The sequence below is a fragment of the Lepidochelys olivacea genome (genome assembly GCF_965140295.1).
Source record: "Lepidochelys olivacea isolate rLepOli2 genome assembly, chromosome: 8".
In the NCBI taxonomy this organism is placed as follows: domain Eukaryota; kingdom Metazoa; phylum Chordata; order Testudines; family Cheloniidae; genus Lepidochelys; species Lepidochelys olivacea.
This window is the reverse complement of record NC_140418.1, coordinates 8,535,443-8,558,786: the sequence shown is the minus strand read 5'-3', so window position 1 is coordinate 8,558,786 and position 23,344 is coordinate 8,535,443. Positions and strand designations below refer to the sequence as shown.

Genomic DNA, 23,344 nt, shown 5'->3' with positions numbered 1-23,344 from the left:
ATCCAGTGTCAAAATGTTTCGGGGGTGGGGGGAAGAGGCGAAGTGGTGGGGCTAGATGAAACTAAGGGCATGGCTACACTTGCAGATGTAGAGCGCTTTGAGTTAAACCAGCCTTCATAGAGCGCAGTAGGGAAAGAGCTGCAGTCTGTCCAAACTGACAGCTTCAAGCGCACTGGTGTGGCCACATTTGCGGCACTTGCAGCAGCATTGGGCGCGGTGCATAATGGGCAGCTATCCCAGCATGCAAGTGACTGCAACATGCTTTTTAAATGGGGGTGGAGTGGGGTGGAGTGTGACAGGGAGTGTGTTGTGTGTATGTGGGGGGAGAGAGTGGGTTTTTGGGGGGCTGAGAGCATGTGAGCATGCTGTCTTGTAAGTTCAGACAGCAGCAGACCCCCATTCCCCAATCCTCTCTCTCACAAACAGCATTCCACACTAATGGTTGCTTTGTCTCCGAGCAGATAAGCATGCTGGTTGTCAGAAACGGAACTTTCAAAGGGCATATCCACATTCCTACAGTGATTCAAAAATAATGACAAGAGTGGCCACTTGACTTAAGGGGATTATGGGACGTTTCCGGAGGCTGATCAGAGTGCAGTAATGCAACACCTCGTCCACACTGGTGCCACGGCACTCCAGCGGGGGCGCAGCAAACATTATCCACTCGCCGAGGTGGAGTACCAGCAGCGCTGTAGCTGTGGAGTCAGAGCACTCTACATGCCTTGCCAGTGTGGACGGGGAGTGAGCTAGTGTGCCCGGGGCTCCTTTATTGCACTATAACTCGCAAGCGTAGCCAAGCCCTAAGAGAGGTTAATTCTCCAGTGGATCGTACGTACAGTCCACATTCATTCTTATAACCCCTTGTCCAGTCATACAAACCCTTAAACATGCAAAGTTAGGAACATGTCCAGTAAAATTCAATTCATTTGATTTCAGTGCAAAAATCTAGACTGTCTTGATCAAGGGCTTGATCCAAAGTGTATTGAACTCAACGGATCAGGCTTTGGATCAGGCCCCTGGAAAGAAGCAGAGCAGTGGCTCCATTTGCTTTATAAATTCCATCTGAGAATGCAATGTTTTCTGAAGGAATCTGATTCCTTGGACACAGAATAATTCTTAGTTCTCTGGACTGTTGTTCCATTCAGTATTCCAGCTAGTAACAGTCACTCTAGGTACAGAAATGATTACACGACTGTGAAGAGCTCCAAATTTTGAAGACAGTTACTATATCTCTGTCAGGGTTTCCTAACCTACTCACTTATGTCAAACACCCTGACATTCAGACCTTTTGTAAGCTCAGTGTGTAAATGAAAGGCCAGTTCCAGGCAGTTGACAAGAAAATCAGGAGACAGAGTTAAATAAAGAATTCAAGCAAAGCGTTTTTTGGGGGGGTTTTTTTGTTTTGTTTTTTTTAAATAGAAAACACACAGTATTACATGAAGTTTAAATCCTTTCCCAGACACTTAGTTAAAGAGGTTTAGCTCTGGCATCTTTTACTAATGACCGTGGATCATTTTATGAAGTTGATACATTGTTCCAAACCCTCACTGTTTCTATTCACAAAGGAGCCATTTGTCTTTAGAACCAATTATCTGAAACCACTAGTATTATTGACTGTTTTGGGGGGAAAGGAATGGCTTTTTGGTGACTGCTGTATTTGTATTTCCACCAGCATTAACAAACACCTTAAGATGGATTGTCTCTTGAATTCTGGGAGGGGAATAGGTACCTTCTCACCTTCCATCAGGTGATAAATCCAGCTTTTGTGAAAGGTTATAGGTGATCCTTAGTAGGACAGTTAGATACAGCACATAGATTTGTATTTATTTTAACTACAGAAGAAGGAGGTGGAATGCAGATTTTTTGGTCTCCAAGATATCTCCATCATTATAGCAATGGTGGGGAAGATGTACATTGTTGGTTTGAGTTCAGTGAATCTGATGAAGCTTTGGATGGACAGGAATAGATGTATGCCTACATCCCAACTGATTTAGGTGACCAGTCTTGCACCTTCGATGGAAATGGGGTAGGATTGGGGCCTCGATGCCTTTTGCTTTGCAGTTGAGTTTAGTAAGAGTTGATGAAGACCCAGGATGAAATCTTGTCCCCATTAAAATCAATGGCAAAACTCCTATGATCTTTATTAGAGTCAGGATTTCATATGACTATTAAAATCCAGTTAGTCAGCTGGTCTTGAGTGGATGTGGCAAATATTCAAATTAATTTAAATTAATTCAAGTGTAATTGGCTGCATTCTCAATATTAATAAAACCTCAATTGTAAAATGGGAGCATCTTAGGCCAATAAAATCCTAAAGCAAGTTCAGTTAATACAGGACAGATGTTTTCCTCATTCTGTCTGCTAATATTTTACAATGATGGAATTTGTTCCTTCTTTTTAATTAAAGGAGGGCTAGTGCTTGTGGAAATGTGAATAAGATCTAGAGTTGGCAAAGGATCTTGGATCACATTTTGAAATCAGTCTTTTTAATTTTCCTACTCAGTGCTCCTCAGAACCCTAAACCAACTTTGCTGTTTTTGTAATTAAATATAATGCACCCAGTTATCAGCTCAGTTGGAAGTCACTCAGCTTTGCATGCTCTGTGATTTGATTGCTTTATGGTGGGGTAGAACTCAGGCAATACAGGTTTGGGTTTTGGTTGGATTTGTTTCACCTGTTTGAGAGCAACTGGGAATAATTTTCTTTAAGTGTTACACTTTGTCATTTTACATCAGGCAGGACCATGAAACTTTCACTTAGTAACATCCGTGCAGTAAACGAAGCTAACATGCTTGGAAGGATAAACAGTACACAGGAGCCAGTCCAGTGTTTCAGTTCTGTATAGTTTTAACTTCATGAAGGGCGGCGGCTTAAAAAAAAAAAAGGGCAAGCATGGTGTTCAGTGAGCATCCTTAATAGGATTTATACGACTCTTCCCCATTGCAAGAGAATGCAGGTAGAAACTCTTTCCGCATTGTTCTGATAGTGATTGGGGGCGGGGCAGGGAGGGGCAAGTTCAAACAAGCTAAAATTTCTGCTAAGTTTCGATAACTTCATTTTTTGCATCTTTTATGCACCCTCTCCATTGGCAGCTGGCTTCAGGCAGGTTGGAAGGAATGAAAGAGCCTATTCACAATTCTCCCCCTCCCCCCGGCGCAAGGAAGGCTGCCTCTGAGGGAAAGAGACAGATGGAGGATGTTTCTTTATGTGTGGTCACCTTTCTCATTATAGCACCAGGACTATGTTGCTGGTCTGAAAGAGAGGAGAGGCAGGCCTAGGAGAGTGAGGGAAGAGAAAGGGAGACTAATAAGAGTTATTAAGACAAATGCTGGAGCAAATAAATACCTCCTTCTCCCTGCCAGTGCAGAGGCGGTTGTGGTCAACTGGCAGGGAACAGATAAAGCCTTGGTTGGGTCATGATGGATAAGGAAAGTGCTTGAGGGATGAGGAGCGTGTGCTGCGGCGTGTGTCTATGTCTCTCCTAAGGCTGTAATGGGCTAGTTTGGGGAGGGAAGGGCCTGGAAGCTGGTTGGATGGACAGCCCCTTTTGGGATTGAGTATACCATTCAGTCTCTGCAATTGAACCTCTGCATCCCACTCCTGGCCGTGTGTGGTTGTCTGAGTGGATCCCTGGGTATGCTAGGAATCTAGCCAGTTTGAGGGGGTGGAGAAGAGATTTTCCCACCAGACAAGACTGGTTTATGTCCAGTTAGATTTGTCATCTCCCCTACAGCCTGCCAGGGCTGGCCAGTCAGTTTGGATAGTTAAAAGGAAAAGGACAAATACACTTTACACGCCCCCCACCCCCGAAATCCCTTTATCACAATTTGTTACCCATATCTAATGCAGACAGACTGAGCAAGAGGGGTCAGCCAGCTCCTGAGTAAACCTAGACATGGCACCCAGGAGGCTACTGAACCCAGCTCAGCTTGTTTTGAGGTGAGGTTTGTCTTAAATCTCGTACAGACTAAATCAGTTCTTATGGATACCTGCCCACCTACCTAAGAGGAGTACGTAAGGGATTCCAACATGGGCTAAATCCCTGACAGAGGACTTGGGGGTTCTGGACTTAGTGTCACCTCCCCTCTCAGTTAAATTGAGTAGCCTTACTGCCCTGGACCCAAATAGCAGCCAGGTAGTTGAAGGGCTGAGGGAGAAAGGGGAGCTTTCACCCTAATCTTTTGAGATTAGTTTCAATTGTGGCCTGATATATTGTCTTCTTCCTTGTCTGTCACATATTTCCTGACTGTCCAGAGCAAAAGGAGATGCTGTGTAAGCAGGTAGATGACACAGGTGACTAATACAGCCCTGAGAGAAGGTGCCGTGATGTAGAAAGATTCATCCAGATGCCGCAGAACCTTAAGAGATGGCCACAGGGCATCTGCACAAGCAGCCCATGGACACACAATCCCTGCATCATTGAGGTAGGGACTAAGGACTTGATTTTCAGAAGTGCTGTGCAGCCCCCACTCTAGCTGAAGTCAAGGGGCACTGATGGTGCTCTGCACCTCTGAAAAATCTGGCTCAAGTTGCTGTCTCTCAATTTCATTTTAGAGCAGGAAGCCAAAGCAATGGGATGACGCACCAAGAGAAAGGTGCAGCAGAAAGCATGACAGAGATTTAAACTGGAACATCCAGAATTGTTTAATAAAGGTTGGCAGCTTGAGACAGATCTCATTCCTGAGACTGCCTGAAAGATTAAAGAGGTGGGTAGTGAAAACTCCCCCCCCCCCCCCCCGCCCCGAGAGTTTGTGATGCTTGAGGGCTGTTTCCAAGGTGATCTAAACTTGAGAGGCTGGTGATAAGACTTGAGAAATAGAGCTAGATAACAGAAAACGATCACTAGATGTATCTTTGAACGTACAAAGTGTTCTTGCCCTTATTTTTATGGGGGAAGAGCAGAATCTGCTGTGTAATCCCCTGTGGTTCTTCTCCATACCTATTTTATGGGTTTGAGGATAAAGTTAAGAAGTTCAATTTATCTTTCTTCCTCACCTAGTGGCTGTTTTTATAAGGGTCAGCTTAAGGAGCGACAGTAGCAGTCTACTGCTACTGCCCTTGAAAAGTGCTACTAAAACATCACAGCTCAAGGAGGACACCCTTAACCAATGAAAAGAGAAGCTAGTCAATGACAGCATAATTCATTTTTAATTTCCCTCTGAAAAAATGACATTTTCTCTAGTTTCAATCGGTTTTCAGAGCTGCAGGAACCAGCTGCAATGGTAGTTATAGAAAATAAATGCCAGTGATGGACGATGCGTACATATGCCAACCACCATGTATACAGCCAATTTACCCACCTTTACAAAGGTCTTTGAGATCCTCAGAGGAAAGGTGATATATTAAATGCAAATTATTATTATTGCTCCCACCCCCTCCCTTTTTTTAAAAAAAAAGGAAAATATTTTTCCATCCTTCTTTCCTCACTAATAAATATGGAACAGAAATAATTTAGCCACTTACTCAGAATGAGAAAATTAAATTAAGTGCAGTTTCATCCAGTTTCTAAGGGAAAAACTTTGGGTACTTTAATAGCTTTTAAATTAGCTCCATATGGATGAACTAACTGCTCAATAAGTATATTTCTGGCTTTGAATTAGCTTGAATGTCCTGCAGGCTAATAAACTAATTTGATCAAATTATATTTTTAGATGCAAAAAATCTTTACATGCTATCTAAAGCACCTGAACTCAAAAGCTAGGTTAAGAGTTAAACTGAGTCACATTGGAAAAGCAGTGACTATGAGGTGATCTAATAAATTTCCAGAACTAGAAAAGGTGACAGCTCTAAAGGCTTGCACACATAAGGAATTAAAAAATAACTGGACATACAATTGTAATGGTATCCCATATGTTAAAATTTTATGAGCGATAGTTGAAAATTTTTGATCAAATCGTTTTTAATTTAAAAAAAAGCATTTATTAAAAGCAAAATTTCACCAAACATCCTATAGGTTTTTACGAATAACCTATTTTTTAATTGAACCGGAAAATGAAAAATTTTCATTCCTCCCCTCTCCAACCCATCCCCGCAGTAGCAAAATGGAAGATGGAGGAGAAGAGGGAGTAGAGGAAAAGAGGAAATAGAAAGAGTTGGGAGGGGGAACAAAACCCATAAATTTTTCAAAACAAAAAGATCGTAAACTTCAAATATATGAAAAAAACTGTTCCTCTTTGAAAACTGTGGCATGAAAACAAATTCAGCATTTTTGGAATTTTTTTTTTTTTTGCCAGCTCCAATTATTACCTTTTCTGGCACCATCTGGATTTTATGTTTGGTTTCCTAAGGACAAGTTAATTCAAGGGCAGAGGGGCCTGGCCCAGTACCTCAAACCTACTGTCTAGGTTTTGAGGCCAGTTAGAATAGATTTCCCTCGAATGCTTGTGTGTGCCATTGGGCAAATCACTTAATCTCTGTGCCTCTGTTTCCCCATCCACTCTTTGTTTAGATTGTAAAGGCTTTGGGGAGGAAACTGTGTCTGATGAAGTGTACCGCACCTAGCACAAAGGGGCTCTACGTTTAGAGCTTTCAAGCTTTGCTTTACTAAAATATAAATAATTGGCTAGAACAGCAGCACTCTTTCTTCTCACCTAACACCACAAAGTGTAATCGTCAATCACATGACCAAAGCTCTTTACAATGCCCACCGTGCTTTCCCTGACAGAAAACCCACCATCAACTGTCTCTCAGTCAACAAGTTTGGACACTCCTTCAAATGAAGACTCAGCTTCACTGGAATGGTATTTGTAGCTCCCTCTTATTCTCACAAACACTCACAGGAGCTCATTTTTGTTCACAAAAGCATGTGGAAAGGATGTGTGATGAGCAAGTATAGCAGCGGAGTTTAGTATTTAGCATAAATGTTCTTTTTCACAAGGTTTGCCACACTGTAGCCTGCAGGGAATACCTATAGCACCAGGAGACAAACAGAGTATGATAGAATTTAAGAGACACCTAGACTTGTTTCTGGAAGAGGAGGGGATTAAGGTATGAAATGAAAGCAGCAGATGAGATTAAAGTACACGGAAGGAAAGTGCAGACATAGTGAGTCAGATGCCTTTTCCCTAAAACTTCTCATCTCCTCCAATATTTTTTTTAAAAAACATTAACTAAAATCTACCCAGCTTTAAACCTCTTCAGATCTGTATTTGCTCCTCTCATTGCTGTTTGCCTAATAGGCACATTTATCATTTTCGAAAAGCTAGAGATTTGCAACCTTCATAACATCTGTCTGTTTTACCATGTCCAATTACCATGGAAATATGAAACACAACCCTGTGTTATTCACAGCAAGATGACATAGCTATTCTTCTGAAACCCAGATTGGATGTTAAATAGTTCAAATCATACACCCAACAAATCTGTGTTCCACCCATGGCCCAAGCTGCTGCACCCAGTTTGTCCAATTGAAAATAAAGCCCTAGCCAAGTTTTAGTTTTATTTGGGGTTACGTGTTTCACTGCAAGTATTACAGTTGTGCCTGGATCTTAGAGCTGGGTAGATCCCAGAAAAGTTTCCCCTAACATTCACTTGATTAATGAAAACATTTGCACTGGCAACCTGATTCTTAGTGTTAAACTTACCACTCAGGGAACAGAAACAGAGCTTCATGTCCAGTCAACACTGCATGAATTTTGTATCAAATAAATCACTCAGCTGAACTATTCACTCAGCTCTAGTCCACAAGGGATTTTTCAGGTCTTGCTTTCAGGTTAATGTGTTACTTTGGAAATAGTGTGATATTAAGGTGCAAAAGCCCAGGATTTTTAGCCTAAATGTGTGCAGAGTCAATGGGTGAGCAACCCTAAAGGGTGTGTCTTCACAGCACAGTTATCTTGAGTCATAACTCCATCATTACCCCCAACTCAACCTCCATCCACACCCAAAAATCTCCAGCCCAAATGAAGAAGTGCTTTCAGCACAGGCTAGCTGACCTGTTGGGGCCAGGGGGGATGAATCAGTGGCTGCTCAAATGCTGTTGATTCTTGAGTTTGTAAAGCAGTGGGGAGGTAACAGCCAGAGTTACCACTAATCTGCAGTTAATTCAATCACTCTGCTGATCCAGTCACTCTGTGTTGCTAATCAAATCCCCCTGTGTAACTGCAGTGTGGTTGCTCCCACTTAAACTAAGCTAGCTCAAGTACAGTAACATGCTAATTTTTGTAATGTAGACAGGCCCTGAGAAGCACCAGACAACCTTCTGCTCTTATTTCCCCCTCCCATACATCCACCTATCACTGAATCCTCTTTATTGTATTTCCCCCTCCCTACCTGGCATAAATAACCCAGCCATAGACACACAGTCTAACACCTGTATTTACTCCCAGTGTCAACATGCTTAGAGGCACTGCAAACAGCTGTCCTCTGACTTCACTGCTGACCTGGACAATTTCCTACTCTCAGGAGAAACATGGGAAGAGCACAGAGAAATGAGGTGCCACCCACAAGCCAGAGCTATAGGTGCAAATAGCAAACTATCTGGTTGAATTGGCTTATGTCCATCTTATATGTGGAAGAACCCTGCGACTGCAGTGTCGACATACCCTAAGTATTTGTGGCTATGGGGGAGCTCCACCCTCCTACTCATTCAGGCTTTTGGGAGATTAGCAAGGAGGAATTGAACGAAAGGAGACTATTAGCTGTCAGTAGGGCAGAATCCTGGATTCCAGGGGGTCCTGCTGATGTGAAGTGAAGCTAGGTCTTATAAATTTGGGAATACGTGTGTATGTAACATAAACCACTACATTACCTAATCCCCTTGCTTGCAGGCTCAGCCGAGAGGCCAAAGATGGAATGGGTCAGGAGACTGAGCTAATCTCTTATGCATAGTGGAGACCCATCCAGGTTAAGGCTGAGTCAACGTGGGCAAGCAGTGTGAGAACTAGTCCGTCCTTCTTGGCAAGTAGGGGAAATTGTGGGAAGGCATTGGAGGACTATCAGCACTTGAATGACTTAGCCTGCACCCTCATTGCAAAATGGATGGGTTACCAGCCTCAGAGAAAGTGAAACCTGGTTTCAACACCTCTGGATCAGTTCCCCTGGGCTGAAGGCACCACTTCAAATGAGAGGTTTTTGTATGTAGACAGTGGTGTTGAGAGAGGACTAGGTTATGGGCAACACTCAAATAAGAGCCCAGGTTAACTCTGCAGTGAAGATCCTAATAAGGCATAGGCCAGGCATCTTTCCCCAGCGCTAAATTCACACATTAATTCTGCAAACAAACCTTTCAGAATCCCTTTGAACACTTATTCATTGGAAATTTTGGTGCAAATAAAGGGGGGGGGAATGAAAGATTTGGAGGAAGACCCAAATACCAGAGCTTAACCTCTGAAGATGCATCAGAAATCATCTACAAGAGAGAAGACAGGCACTTGCTGTATAGGGGATTCCATTGTTAGCATGGGTGCACCTATTGCCTTCAGCCCCTGATGACAACGCTTTTCAGATAGCCATGATTCACAGCAGCCTCTAGTGGTGGCATTTGGTCACTGCAGCATTTTGATTGGGTTAATTCAGCATTTAGCAGAGCAAAACTTGGCCTTTTGGTTCCTAGGGGTTTGTGTATGAATAGGTTTGTTTGGATTCTTGTGAATTTCCATCCTCTAGAGTTCTCTTATCTCACATGTGAAACACAGAGGGGACAAAGGATGAAGAAGGACAGGGGTGACAGCTATAAGATCACGTGGTTACTGAGTTTGGGCATGCACACAGTTGAATGAGTGTGTGTATTTCAGTAGTGCCCAGAGGTCTCAATCAGGATCAGTTCAAGACCCCATTGTGCTAAGAATATATAATCTAAGATGACAAACGACATGAAAGATGGGGGCAGAGGGATGCAGTCAAATTTATAAATATTTTAATACATATACATTTGCTTTGTTGTTCAATAGACAAATTCAACTCTCCGCATCTCAGCTCAGCCATCGTTAACTGGACATTTGAAGAAGCCTGGAAGGTGATCGGTGCCTAAGGGACAACACAGGAGGCATGGAGACATTTCAGTGAGAATCTGACAACGGTGCAGACAAGAATGATATCACTGGTGAAGCCGAGAAGGTGTCAGGGAGTGGGGAATGTGGTATATGGAAAACTGTATTAAAATTGTATTGCTCTGACTTAAATGCTCAGGGATTTCTTGGTTCTGCTTGTAGGCTAGAGAGCTCTGTAGGGAAGACTGTCAGAGTGCAAGCACGAGTCAGTTAGAAAGCAGCCAGCTTGTAGTAAAGGAGGGTGAGTTTCAGAGCAGCAGCTTCTTGGGGTGAGTTGTGCCTCTCTGTTTTAGTGAGCAGCCTGTGGTTTTGGTTAGTTGTGTGTTCTCATTCTGGATTCGAAGAATAAAAGTAGCATTGCTTTGCACCCTTCCAGAAAGGGACAACAAAATAAGGCTACGTCTACACCACACAGCACTGGCAGCAGTGTGCCGTGTACATGTAGCTACATGCCGCAGTGAAAAGCAGGCTGCGTCCACACTGCAGTGGGTAGCTGCTCATGTCAGTGAAAGGCTCTGGTGGAGGGGAGGCAATGCGGAAAGGTTGCAGCAGCTGCCTGCGTCTTTCCCTGCGGCAGGAAAGGGCTCCAGCAGCAGGGAGGTGGCAGAGCCTTTCCCTTGCTGTGGGAGTCTTTTCCTGTAGAGGGGAAGCAGTGTAGGTGGGGAGGCTTGGGTGAGTAAGTTCTAGCATACATACCCGGACCCTTCAGGTGTGGTTTTACTCTACTTGCCTAAGCCACGCCTCACCAGCTACACTGCTATTTATGCCCATGCTAGAGGGGCTAGACAAGTACATACTCTACATGCCTCCAAAAGCAGTGTGCAGTGTAGACATCCCCTAACCGAAGGAGGGAGGGGCAGTGTTGTGAAGGGCACTGAAGCGTGTGCATGTGTATAACTCCTTTCCAAGTATTAATAAGGCCTGAAGCAAAGTTTGATATTTCTTTAAGAATTAACGTTTTCCAAACTGGTCTTCCTCCTCAATGAGATCCCTTCTTGGTTTCAAATAACCTACTATTAAGCAGTAGCCTGTAAAATGGGAGCTATGGACAGCACCTACGTGGTTTCCCTTGAAGGCTGTAGTGATAACAAAGGGTTACTTTATCTTTCCCTTTGTTATAAGTTACATGACTGAAATAACTGCATTAAACCAGAAGACCAGCAATGATCCATTTTCTGGCTGGCATTTGCAGTCTCTGGCTCTAATAAGGGGCGTAATGTTCTCTCTGCTGTACTGATTGTGCAGATGCTCTGCAATGTCACGCTGATCTTCGTTATAATAAGTGTTTAGCAATTCATATTTAGTGTAAATCTTTCTTACTAGTGTATTGGTGATATTCATGTGTGTGTACTGTTGTTACGTTGTTTATGCGTGTATCCTTGTTTCCTACCATTGACACTGATTATCTGCTCATCACAACTAAAAAATAAAATGAATGGGACGATTGGAAGACAGATTTTCAGCATGTTGGATGGAACATCATACCTCTAACGTGCCTGCGCCATTTCCCGCGGGTTACAGGCAAGCTGAGGGCTCTGTCCGATGGTATGTTAAATCAAAGTCTGCCTAGTCAGCAGATGTTTCCAAAGCTGGTATGGTCCAAATGCACCGTGCACATCATTTTAAATTGCTTTTTCATTTTTAAAAACAGATAGTACTACCCAGTCACACACCCAGCATCACTTCCAGAGATAGGAGGAGTCTGACAGTCTCCCCGTTCTCTCAGTACTCCTTATGAGTACCATAGCCAATCTTAGGGGAGGCTGCCCAGTGCAGTCATGGAACTAAAAAAAGCCACAACCACCATTGGTTATGCCATTACCTCTGATTAACTGACTCTGAGACTAATGCAACATGTTACCAACTAGTGTGACTAGGTGGATTTAAATTAGTGATGGCAAAACCGCTGGAGGTTCAGTTTGGATAATCATCCAATATATACTGCTTTGCCAGGAAGCGCATAAGCTCCCTCATCTCTTCTGAGTGCAATTCAAGCAAATCAAGATCAGCTGTCTCTGTGTGATATGCTCTAGCTCAGCCATGTGTTATGGGCTTGATGCAGGAGCCACTTGGTAAAATTCTATGGTTGTGTTATGCAGGAGGTCAGACTAGATGATCATAATGGTACCTTCTAGCCTTAAAAATCTACCAGTCTGTAAGTTCTTAATTGAACCATAAAGCCAGTCAGCTAGTCTGGGTCCTGGCCATACAGAAAATAGTTTTTCCCACCACTGCAGCTGAAATCTATTTGGGCACAAATATAACAGGCTCTAGCTGTGGGCATCTGAGTGTGGTAGCCAGGTGTTCTCCATGCACAGCCCCAACTCTGGAATTAGCTCCCTGCACTGATCTGAGAGAGCCTAATTGCTGGCTATTAGAGCGTGGGGCTCGGCCCATGTCTTTTCTCATAGTTTCATCACGGAAAGGGAGGGTGCTGGTATTTATATTTTGGACGGAATGTTTCTCCTCATATTTTTGGGCTGATTAATAAAATAGTGTTTTGATTTTTTTAAAATTAAATGACATACATGTGAGCCAAGATTTGGTAACTGGGTGCATTTTATAAGATAAGTAAAACATTTTCTGATTTTGGTCACAACATTAAACTAAACCACTAATATATGAATAAAATACTCCACTTCCTCTTATGGATTCCTTAAGAACTAATTCTCCAACCATCAACTGGCTAAAATCCAGTGGTTTATCTCCTCCCACATCCACAGAAATCCTAACTGGGTTCTTATCTATTTCAGACTTCCTCCTAATACTCAAAAACCTCACTCCACTGTTCCCATCTTTGTCTATTTTCCAGTTCACTCCCTATCAATACATTTCAGGGAGGAAGGACAGGGGGTAAACACGAGAGAGGAAGAAGAGCTATTTAAGCAAAAGGATAATGCTGGCACAAACACAAAGAGAAATAAACTGGCCATGAATGAACTGAGGCTGGAAATTAGAAGGTTTCTAAGCATCAGAGGAGTGGGGGCAAATAACTTAACTAGTTTTTAGATGGAACTTGACAACTGCATGAACTGTAATATGCCTGTGATAGCAGGGGACTGGAGTTGATGACCCAGGAGCTCCCTTCCAGTCCTATGTCCATGTGCTTGACATATATCACTCACTTCTCTTGGCAAGAAAAATTGTGGTTTCATAGAAATTTTGAGAGCCCATAATCCAACAAAGCACTCAAACACATACATAATATTAAATAGGTGAGTAGTCTAATTGAAATCAATGGGACTGCTCAGGTGCTAACGTTATGCATGTGCTTAAATGCTTTCCTGGAGCTGGGCCACAATTAGTAGAGTGAGCCTGAACCAGATGCTTTGATCTGAACCTCAGTCCCTCCAAACTTGGAGAAGTTTGGATCAAGGCTAATCTGTGGTTTTCGGTGGGGGTAACGATGTAAGAATTGCAATCCCTGACCAGATAAGGATACTTTTCCATCTTGTTTTTATTACTGTGTTCTCCTGGGTGCAGATCATCTCCTCTCCTGCCTGATGTTAACAATCTGGGTAGCTTCTGGGCTACTTCCAACACTTGCTTGGTATTGGGCCAAACTGTTACTTCACTTGCTGCATTATATGAGGATTTTGTTCAGTCCATTCCACTCTGGTGAGATATAGTTTGTGATAAGGCAAGTGTACTCCTCAGACACAATTGTTGAAAGTGACAGATGTAAGGTCTGCATAGAGAAATTCTTCTGGATCATTCTGACCCCTCCCACAACATCAAAAGGCTGAAATGAAAACCTCTTTAATATGAGCAAAATAAAGAGGACCTGAACCTGGAATCGTTATTCAGGCAGAACTCAATAGAACAAGACTGCCACTTGAGTGTAACTCTGGCACTAGAATTCACTCATGGGGAAAAAAAAACCCTTCCCACTAGTTCTGGCTGGACCGCACTAACCTATTCCATTGTGGAAGTTCCAGATACGTTTTTAGCTCATTCTTACAGTTTCAGTTGGTCATGTAGGTTTTAGAACCGAACAACAAATCTAGTGTTGCCTAAGGCTTCTAGTTCTGCAGCTGAAACCCCCAAAAACCAGGGCAAATCAAAACCCAACTGAAGGATTCTAATGAAGTCTACTGGAATTTTCACTTGGGAGTTCAGGCAGGGTCTGCAAACTCCAGTGCTTGGTGTTGTCTGCCATTCGGTGGCTCAGCTGTAGGGTGGACTCCCACAACATTTTGGCACCTGAGGCAGGGAGCTCAAATGATGCCCCCATACCCCCTTGCTTGAGCCAAAACTTTGAAACTCTGGCCCCACAGTCTGGCCCCTGAGGCGGCCGCCTCAGTTCGCCTTAAGGCCAGCCCTGGTGGACTTGTCTCATTAGGAATGATCTCCCCTATATCTCGTCATTATACTCTGTATGTGTGACATCTGCCATCTTGGCTGACATATCAGTAACTGAACAAGGAATCTCCAAAGATAAAAGCATTGCCTTCTACAGCTTGATCTAAAGAGCTGGGGCTGTAACAGTTTTGTATTCTCTGAAGATCAAACACAGAGGGGACCTGTAACACACACGCACTGGTGGATTACACATAAGCTGTGCATTGCTGAAACTAATTGGAGTTCTCGCTCTCTAGTCATCAGCATTTCTAGGTGAGCTATGAGAGTGTCTCGCTCAAGACAGTTCTGCAGTATGCAAACTACAACTATTCAATTCAATTAGGTTCAATTAGCAGAGTTTGCAAACTCAGCCAACAGTTTGAACTCAGTGAGCCTTGTGGATATTAAAACAACAAGGAGTCCTTGTAGCACCTTAGAGACTAACAAATTTATCTGGGTATAAGCTTTCATGGGCTAGAACCCACTTCATCAGATGCATGGAGTGGAAAATATAGTAGCAGATATAAATATCTTTTCATGTGCTGTGTATTTATACCTGCTACTGTATTTTCCACTCCATGCATCTGATGAAGTGGGTTCTAGCCCACAAAAGCTTAGCACAAATAAATTTGTTAGCCTCTAAGGTGCCACAAGGACTCCTCGTCATTTTTGCTGATAGACTAACCTGGCTACTACTCTGAACCTTGTGGGTATTAGTACCTCTGTTGCTGAATATGGGGTGATGTTTATTTGGCAAGGTTTTTACAGTTCTTCTGCATGGTTAGAAAGGGTGCACATGTTAAATGCAGTGCTTAGGTTCAAATTCATTTATACCACCAGGTATAAGTACCAGGATTACTCCAGTCCTGTCCTTATGCTGATGTTTAAACATATTTCAGAGGTGATTTGCTGTAAGTCATCCATCTCTCACATCCAAAAAGTTTGCTCAGTGGAGGCTGGGCCCACCCTGAATAGAAACACCCTAAAACTTTGGGAAAAATTAGACCCAGATTCAGATTTTAGATCTTGACCCATCCATAGTGTTTCTGTATAGAGATCTGGATAGTATTCTGTCCTTTCAATAACATTCAGTCCAGCCTAAAAGTCCATGTGTTCTACTTTATTGACATTACACAACCAAGAACTGAGAGATGATTCATGCTAATTGCGTAGTCTGATGACGGACCTGTTTAAATGGATAGGGTGGATCTTCCTTTGTCATCACAATGAAGGTAACTGGCAAGACACTGGAGAGACGCCTGCATTGCAGCTGGTCAAATGCACACCCATCTGTCAAACATTCTCAAGGGACTTTCAGAACCAGCACTGATATTTCTAATAGCGCCACCCTTCCACGAACAGAATGCTGTAACCATGTATCAGAATCTGGCTGATCTGCAGTGAGCCCTTGTGGATTACTGCATTGTTTTTAATTGCAAGCAAACCACATACTACAGGGGAAAAAGGACATTTAATCACAAAATAGACCTTTTTCATTTAGTTTGACAAATGTCATCTAGTTGGTAATTTTTATAATTTCACAGTGTCGCATACTAGTACATAAACTGAGTTTTCATCTGACTTCTGAGATATATGCAATCTAACTACAGGATTGTCCCTGCCATTAAACTTTTGTTGAGTAATAGATTTACCCTGTGACTGGAACACAACGTTCATATCCAGCCCCTTTCTACTGGGAAATGGGATGAGATTTCAGGCAGAATTAATCATTTTTAGATTAGCAAAGAGGGAATTATTGAGGTTTACTGGTAAAAGTATTAATGTATGGGAAACTTTTGGACATATAATAAACACCAGTCTTTGGCATGTTATTTTATTTTCAGGCCTATTTAAAATCATAGGGACTTTGGCCCAGATTTTTAAAGGTATTTTGGCATTGCTGTGCTCGGCATTGCAATACATAAGCCTCACGGTCAAAAGTGATTTAGACACTTTGGCACTCAATGAGATTTAGGCTCCTAAGTTCCTAAATCACTTTCGAAAATGAGACTCAGGTGTTGCAACCCTGAATGTAGCAATGCCTAAATATCTTTGAAAATCTGGGCCTTTGGTCTTAATTACTAGTGACTAGCAAACTGGTTCAAATATAGTGAGAACTGACCTAAGCTAACACCCAAAACAGGATGCTGGGAGATTCAAAAAAAGTTAGGTTAATTCTTAAAAAAAAAAAAAAAAAAGTCCCAAAATGCTGCAGAAGAAAAGCTGTCGGTATTACCTGACAGATCAAAAGCAGGAAGTACTGGAAACCTCATAAGACAATCTAATGAAAGCAGATTTCCAGCTCAACTGTGCAGACTCAGAAGGTTTAAACAGTCAAAATAAGCTTAGCTGAACCACAATTCTGAACGTTTGCAGCTTGCTCAGTTTCCACGTTCATAAAATGATGGCATTTCAATTCTTTTCATAGTTATTTATCTTGCTGTAGCTGAAAGCACTCAACCACCTGTAAAAACAGGAAAGGTAGGAGAGGGCTCAGACCTCCAGTATGCACAATAACCATGTCCTAGTGCAGCTGTGACCCAGGCAGAAGCATAACTGGCTCCTGTTCACAATGGCCAAACGATGTCAGACCCAAGTTTGCCAACTGTGAGCACCTCTAATGGCCATTTGAAAGCCAGCATATAGAAAGCCGGATGAGACACCAGTCCTTTCATTTTCTTGGCTGATGTGAAAGATAAAATGGGGAAGTAGATTCAATCCTCAATCCTATCAATGCACAACATTCTTGGAGTTGTTTCAAGTCCTGTAATCTGAGCTCTATAATACAATCAATCAGCCCTAGCCTCTGAGCAACACAAAGTCTAGGAGACAACTTGACTTTTATCCACGTAAGTTATGTTATATCAGTGCTCTACTGCAGAACTTCCCTGTGGCATCTTTCAACCATTGTTAGAATTAAGGAGCTACAGTACTAACTCCCAGGAGTTAGGCTGCCTGGCTAGTTAGCACAACAAATGTCCAGCTGTTGCACCAAACAAGCTGATTTTTCAGGGCTTCTGCATCCTAGCGCTTACGTCCCATACAGTTTTGTCATATCTGAGCTCTAATTGCTTGTAAATAAAATCCTTGATAGCTCTCTCCAGATCTCAGCACGCACACAGGTGGCATTGGAGAAAGTGAGTATTATTTCAATAAATGGGGTCCAGACACAGTGCTTTGGCAAGTAGGTAGTTACTGGAGGGGATAATGCCTCAGACCCTCCTGTTCTGTCTGTGGCATGCAATAATTTAGTCTCTTCCAGGCTGTAATACTATGGGCTAATTCTGGTTGTGGGCTTGGGGTAAGGGTGGCTGGGTGGTGCTTAGAGGCTTGTGATATGCAGGAGGTTAGACTAGATGGTCCGGTGGTCCCTTCTGGCCTTAAACTCTTACCCTCTCTCTTCAGTAACAAAATAGAGATGCCGTGGGTGGAACTGACATAAGCCATTCATTTCCCCCATATGTCAAGGGCCAAAGGAAAGATAGGTTAGATTACCCTAAGTTCATTTAAGAACATCTGAAATATTTTTCAGAGTATGCTGGAACACACAGTGTTAGTGATAACCCTAGCTGTGAAAAAGATATCCACACACCTTTATCAGAGCTGACGTATTTCTAAAGACATCAGGATACAAAGTATTTCCACTCAAAGCATCTTGGAATAGATGCATTATGGAGACACAAGTTAATTTTGCTGAGCGCTTTAAGACACTTACATGTACCTTTCAAATAATGCTGGCTCTCTTTCATCTTAACTATTTTTCCACAAGGAAAAAGAGGCACCTTATTGCTAAGCCTATCTGGCTACTTGCCAAAGAGTTTACAGTGCTTGTATTCATTTCCATCTTGCATGGGGCAAGGGAGGAGGAGTTCCTTATGTTTAATCTGCCAACTGGTGGCTAGACACTACAGCAGACTCAACCAATTAGCAGAATACGTCCATCTGCCCCACTAGATTTGCTGTGTACGCATCCTATGCACTATCACAGCTCAAACTGGAACTCTGCTGATGTACGCAGAGCCAGTTTTTCACATTGGCGAAAAAAGACTATTCCCCTTCAGCAGAGCTACTAGGAACTGCACGTAAAAGTCGCAGTCTCTCATGCTGATCTATAATCTTTTTGTTCAGACTTGTTATCTTGCCTCATCATGAGGCTCTGTGGGTTCTGCTTACTCAGCGCTAGCTGTATCCTTCCTAAGGCAGGATCACTTCTTATATATATATATATATGCAAGCCAGGACTTGCTCTTTCAGCAACATTGGATTGGAAACCTCTTGGTGGAAGGAAATGGTGACATGTAGGAACATCAGAGCTAAAAAAAGGAAAACTCAGAGGCCCTACAGAGAAATGACCTGAATTTTTTCTTTCCCTGTTTAAAGGATGGCTGGCTGGGTCTTTGGGAAGCCTGTAAAAAACAAAATGAAGTGAATATATGCTACCACCTGCTGGCCAGTTTTGGAAAGAGACGTCTCCCTAGGACACCTGCTCTGAACGCCTTTTGCACAGAGATGCTACCTAGAATTCAAACAAGAAGTTATGGACAAAATGATTATATCATTCCATAGGAAACTCCCCCACTACATTAAGAGAATGCTAAGGCTGTACAGCTACAAATTCAAGAGACAGGAAATGCCAGAGTTAGACAGGTTTCAGAGTAGCAGCCGTGTTACTCTGTATTCGCAAAAAGAAAAGGAGTACTTGTGCACCTTAGAGACGAACAAATTTATTTGAGCATAAGCTTTTGTGAACTGCAGCTCACTTCATCGGATGCATTCAGTGGGACTGCTAGAGTGTTTTTTTAATAATTGAGCTTAAGCCACAGAAAGTCCTTAGCATGGAACCACTTATTCCAAAGCATGGACCAAAGTATACAGATTGCAGACAAACTGAAATGGGGAAGGGAATTAGTACCTGGCAACAACTGCCTCTGAACAAGGCTACATACAGTGCATTGTCCTGTGTACACTGGCATAATATCGGAGGGCTGCTGCTATTTTAGACTGGCAGCCATTATAGTGAATGGTAGCAGAAAATCCATTGTTGTACAAGGCACTTAGTATCCACACATTCCTACACCTTTCCTCACACCAGTCCAGAGCCTTGGCACTGACTAAATTAATCATGCAAGATGGACAAGGACAGCTGAACCTACTAGAGCTGGATGGGAAATGGATTTGAAAAACCCTCCCATTCCACACTAGGACAAAACAGAGACTTTTTGAAAATGTTCATTAAAAATGAGGGGGAGAGAGACAGAAAAGCCAGGCCAGAAAAGCCAATAGCCCAGTGGTCAGGGATGTAGGAGGCCCTGTTCAACTCCCTGCTCTGGCTGAGTCAGAGCAGCGACCTGAACCTACGTCTCCCTGTTCCCACCTAACCACCTGGGTATGCTGTAGCGGGACTCTCTCCATGTCTCCCGGTAGAGCTGTTTCACTTTGTATAAATAATGACATATCCATTAGGCCAGCGAGATGGACTGAGTAGGGCACTAAGGTGGGATGTGGGAAAACCAGGTTCAAGTCCTTGTGTCTCCCACATTCCACCAAGTGCCCAAACCACTGGGCTAGTCATTCTCTAGCCTAAATAATATTTAATTATATCTATAAAGTGGACCAGCTCCAACAGGAGAGAGAGACTGACTCATTTCATATCTTGGTGGTTAGTGAACTGGGTGGAGCAGGGACCTGAACCTTATCCCCAATGAGCATCCTTACCACGGGGCTGTTTCCTCCCCACACTTGTACTTGTTGACACCACTTTTGTCAAAACCACCCCTTTCACATGAAAAGCTTTGGTTTCCATGAATTACCATTTTCCAATGGAAACCCACTGTTGAAAAATTCCCAATCAGCAGCAGACCATACTCCTCAAACATAGCACTGTGCATCTGCATCTCCTTCATGGCTGTGGTGAATGGGTGTTCAGTGCCCAGCACAATGCAGTCCCAACCCTTACTGGGGCCTCAGAGCACTCTCATAACAAATATGATGTAATAAACTGCAAAGCGGTGGATTCAGTCTGTGCACTTGGTCAATATATAAAAGAGTATTCTGGGTGAGATGATAGCAGTTCCTCACATTTCTTTGGCCATAATCCTGGCAATCAGGCAGTTAAGTGAATTGTCCTAGCTTCAACTTTTGTAACCATGCATTTCCTGCACATGCAGTTATTGTATGAACATAACAAGAGAAAACCGAATGGTAAATCTGTAGACAGCTGATAATCCCAATAAAGCTTGGTCCCTCACCCATATTTAAGTCTGGCATCCTAACTAAATATTAGACTCTTGTACATAAAAGGGCATAGGTTCAAAATATTCCAAATCTGTTTATCTCCTACTAGGTGTCTGTCCATAAGTGCCCTCCCTTCATCCACACGTTGAGAGATTCAACACTCCCATGTCTTATCCAGGCACTGTTTTTTTATAAAGGTTAAGCCAGCCAGCGATCAGAAATCATGCCATGTAACATAGCATGAATAGCAAATTCCAAATACCAGTTACTCAAAGCAGTACTAGCTGTGAGCAGTTCCTGAACAACCCCATAAGCTCAATTATGTTCGTAAAAGTCAGTTGCTGTTGAACAGTTATGAATAATTAGGAGATTGGGAAAGCCTTGATCTGTTCCTGGGCAATCTGTAAAGAGAAAATATGGCCAAATCCAAATAGTAAATTATGCACATCGAACAGTTTGATCAGTTCCAATAACAGATTTGATTTCAGCATGGGATGGACTTTTTGTTTAGAACGAATAACTCCCTTGCTTTCCCCAAGCCTGCTCACAGTCTACATTGAAACTGAACTTCCACCACCTTTATTTTTTCAATGTGTTTGGAAATGAATTGATTTATTTTTAAATGCACATGTGAAAATTTGTCTCCGTTTAGCCTGATAACATCTTTCATGTAGCCAAGGTACTGCTGCAGTGACTACTGACATGTAGGAAAACCCCTCCCCCCCAACATTCATGTAAACAAGCCAACAAAAAAGGTCACAAATGCCCACAGAAAAGCAAAAAAGGGTACAAACATAGTCACATCAAATAGCAATTCAGATTTTACAAATATGCTCTCTTTAATCATGATAGGTATCTTCCGCCTTTTCAGCCACCTTTACCTACTATAATGAAAAGAGCAAAGCAACCTACGCTGAAGTACAAATGAACAGCATGTGCAGATCCTCTTTTTAAAAATAGCTTAAAAACATGACATTGAGATTCTACAAAGCACTCCACACCTATCTGTAGAATTAACGCAGTAAGAGGATGGCTGTTCAGTGCACTCATAGCTTGAACTCTTACTCCTTGCTATTCTCAATCTGTCACATTCAACAATCACAAGCAAAAATAACTCCCCCTGCCAGCTGTCTCCATGCTGCACTCATTGAGCACTTGCCAGCTCACCAGAGCATGACTTAAATTGTAAGTCAGAAGAAGAAATATTCTTTGCAATAGGCGCATTAGTGTGAAGTTGTTAGAATAGACTCAATTCCTGTAGATTAATTCTTCACCTACTTTTTTTTTTTTTGGTAGCCCAAGAATACAGGACACTGGGACAAAGGCCATGTCTACACTACAAAATTATGTCAACCTAACTTACATAGGCATACAGCCACTGCAGTTATTAAAGCGTGCATGTGTGTGCACACTTGGCCCCTTGTGTTGGTGGTGTGCATCCTAATCGTGAGCGATTGTATCAATTGTATTGTCAGTGCGGGGCACTGTGGGACAGTTCTTGAAGGCCATTAACAGTTGACATAAGCAACCCACTGTCTACACTGAGTTAGTCCGTCAACCTAATTATATCATCTGTCTGTGCCGCTCAGGAAGGTGGTGTTACTAAATAAGCGTAGACAGGCACACCAGCGGGAGTCAAATTTAAGTGAAGGTATTTCCACAGCTAGGTTGACGCAAGGCAGCTTACGTTGACCTAACTGCGTAGAGTAGATCAGGCCAAAAGAAACAAAGACCTTCCCACAGCAGATCAGACTACTGGTTCTGGCCTCTAGTGGTGATAAGTACTTGATATTTCAGAAGCCAAAAAAAACCTGAATTCATTGAGACAATTATGTACTCCTGTAAATGTGCAATAAAATTTTTTCCTGACTCCTGTAGCGATCAACCTCCCTGAAGCATGACATTAATTTGATTTTTAAGCAAGCATAGTCACTAAAATTATTGGTCATAATGTTATGCAGTCTTTTAAAGTTCTGCTACAATAACTGATGCTATGCGCTTCTGCAGCAATAAATACCCTTACCTGTCCCCTATTCGTCCTACTGCAACCACTCAACATTTCACACTAAGCCCCTTCCAGCTTTGTACTTTCATCTGAAACATGTCAACTATGCTGCACTTCAGAAGGGTAACTTCCAGGAGGCATCTAGACACTGGTGGTCTAAAGAATTCTTACTGGCATCATGGAAATGAGGGCAGGACCTCAGGCAGAAGAAAAGGAAAAGAAGACAAGGAAACAGTGTAACAGGTGGAAGGATTGATCTCTGGGGGAAGGCTGAGAAAGCAGTTTGAGAAATCCAGTGTGAGGGCAAATGGGATCTCAAGATGAGGAACTCATCTGGGCAGTAGGGAAGTATCTCAATGTCACCTTTGTCCGGCTTGTCCTCGTCCTTTCCTCCACGAACGCAAGTTGACACCACACCATTCTATTTTGTTGTGAGCATGTTCTTTCCATTTCTAGCCAAAGAGTTTTGTCATGGGATCGGCCCAGTGCGTTTTTGGTCTGCACAGAAGTTGCTTGTGGTCTCTGGGGATCCAGTCACTGACGATAGACAAGTGTGTGCCAAAGTATGATCTTGCCCTCCCTGGTCTCCCAGGAAAGGCTAATGTCAACTCAGAGAAAGAGAGAAGGAAAAGTTTGGGCAAAGCAAATATCTGAACTTAACTATCAACTACAAAACACTCAGATTTTATAAGTTATCCCCCAAAAAACCCCCTAAAAACAAAACAAAAAATCCAAAACCCACATACAACACAACTCAGCAACCAAGAGTACGCTG

The 23,344-nt window shown here is 42.6% G+C and overlaps 1 protein-coding gene across 1 annotated transcript in view; it reads right to left on the bottom strand.

The window, feature by feature from the left end:
* Positions 1-23,205, bottom strand: part of GFPT2 (glutamine-fructose-6-phosphate transaminase 2) — a 91,117-nt gene extending 67,912 nt beyond the window's left edge. The window contains exon 1 of the mRNA XM_084636369.1: positions 22,933-23,205. The gene's annotated coding sequence lies outside the window, so the exon portion shown is untranslated. The remainder of the gene's footprint in view (positions 1-22,932) is intronic.
* Positions 23,206-23,344: the final 139 nt, after the last annotated feature.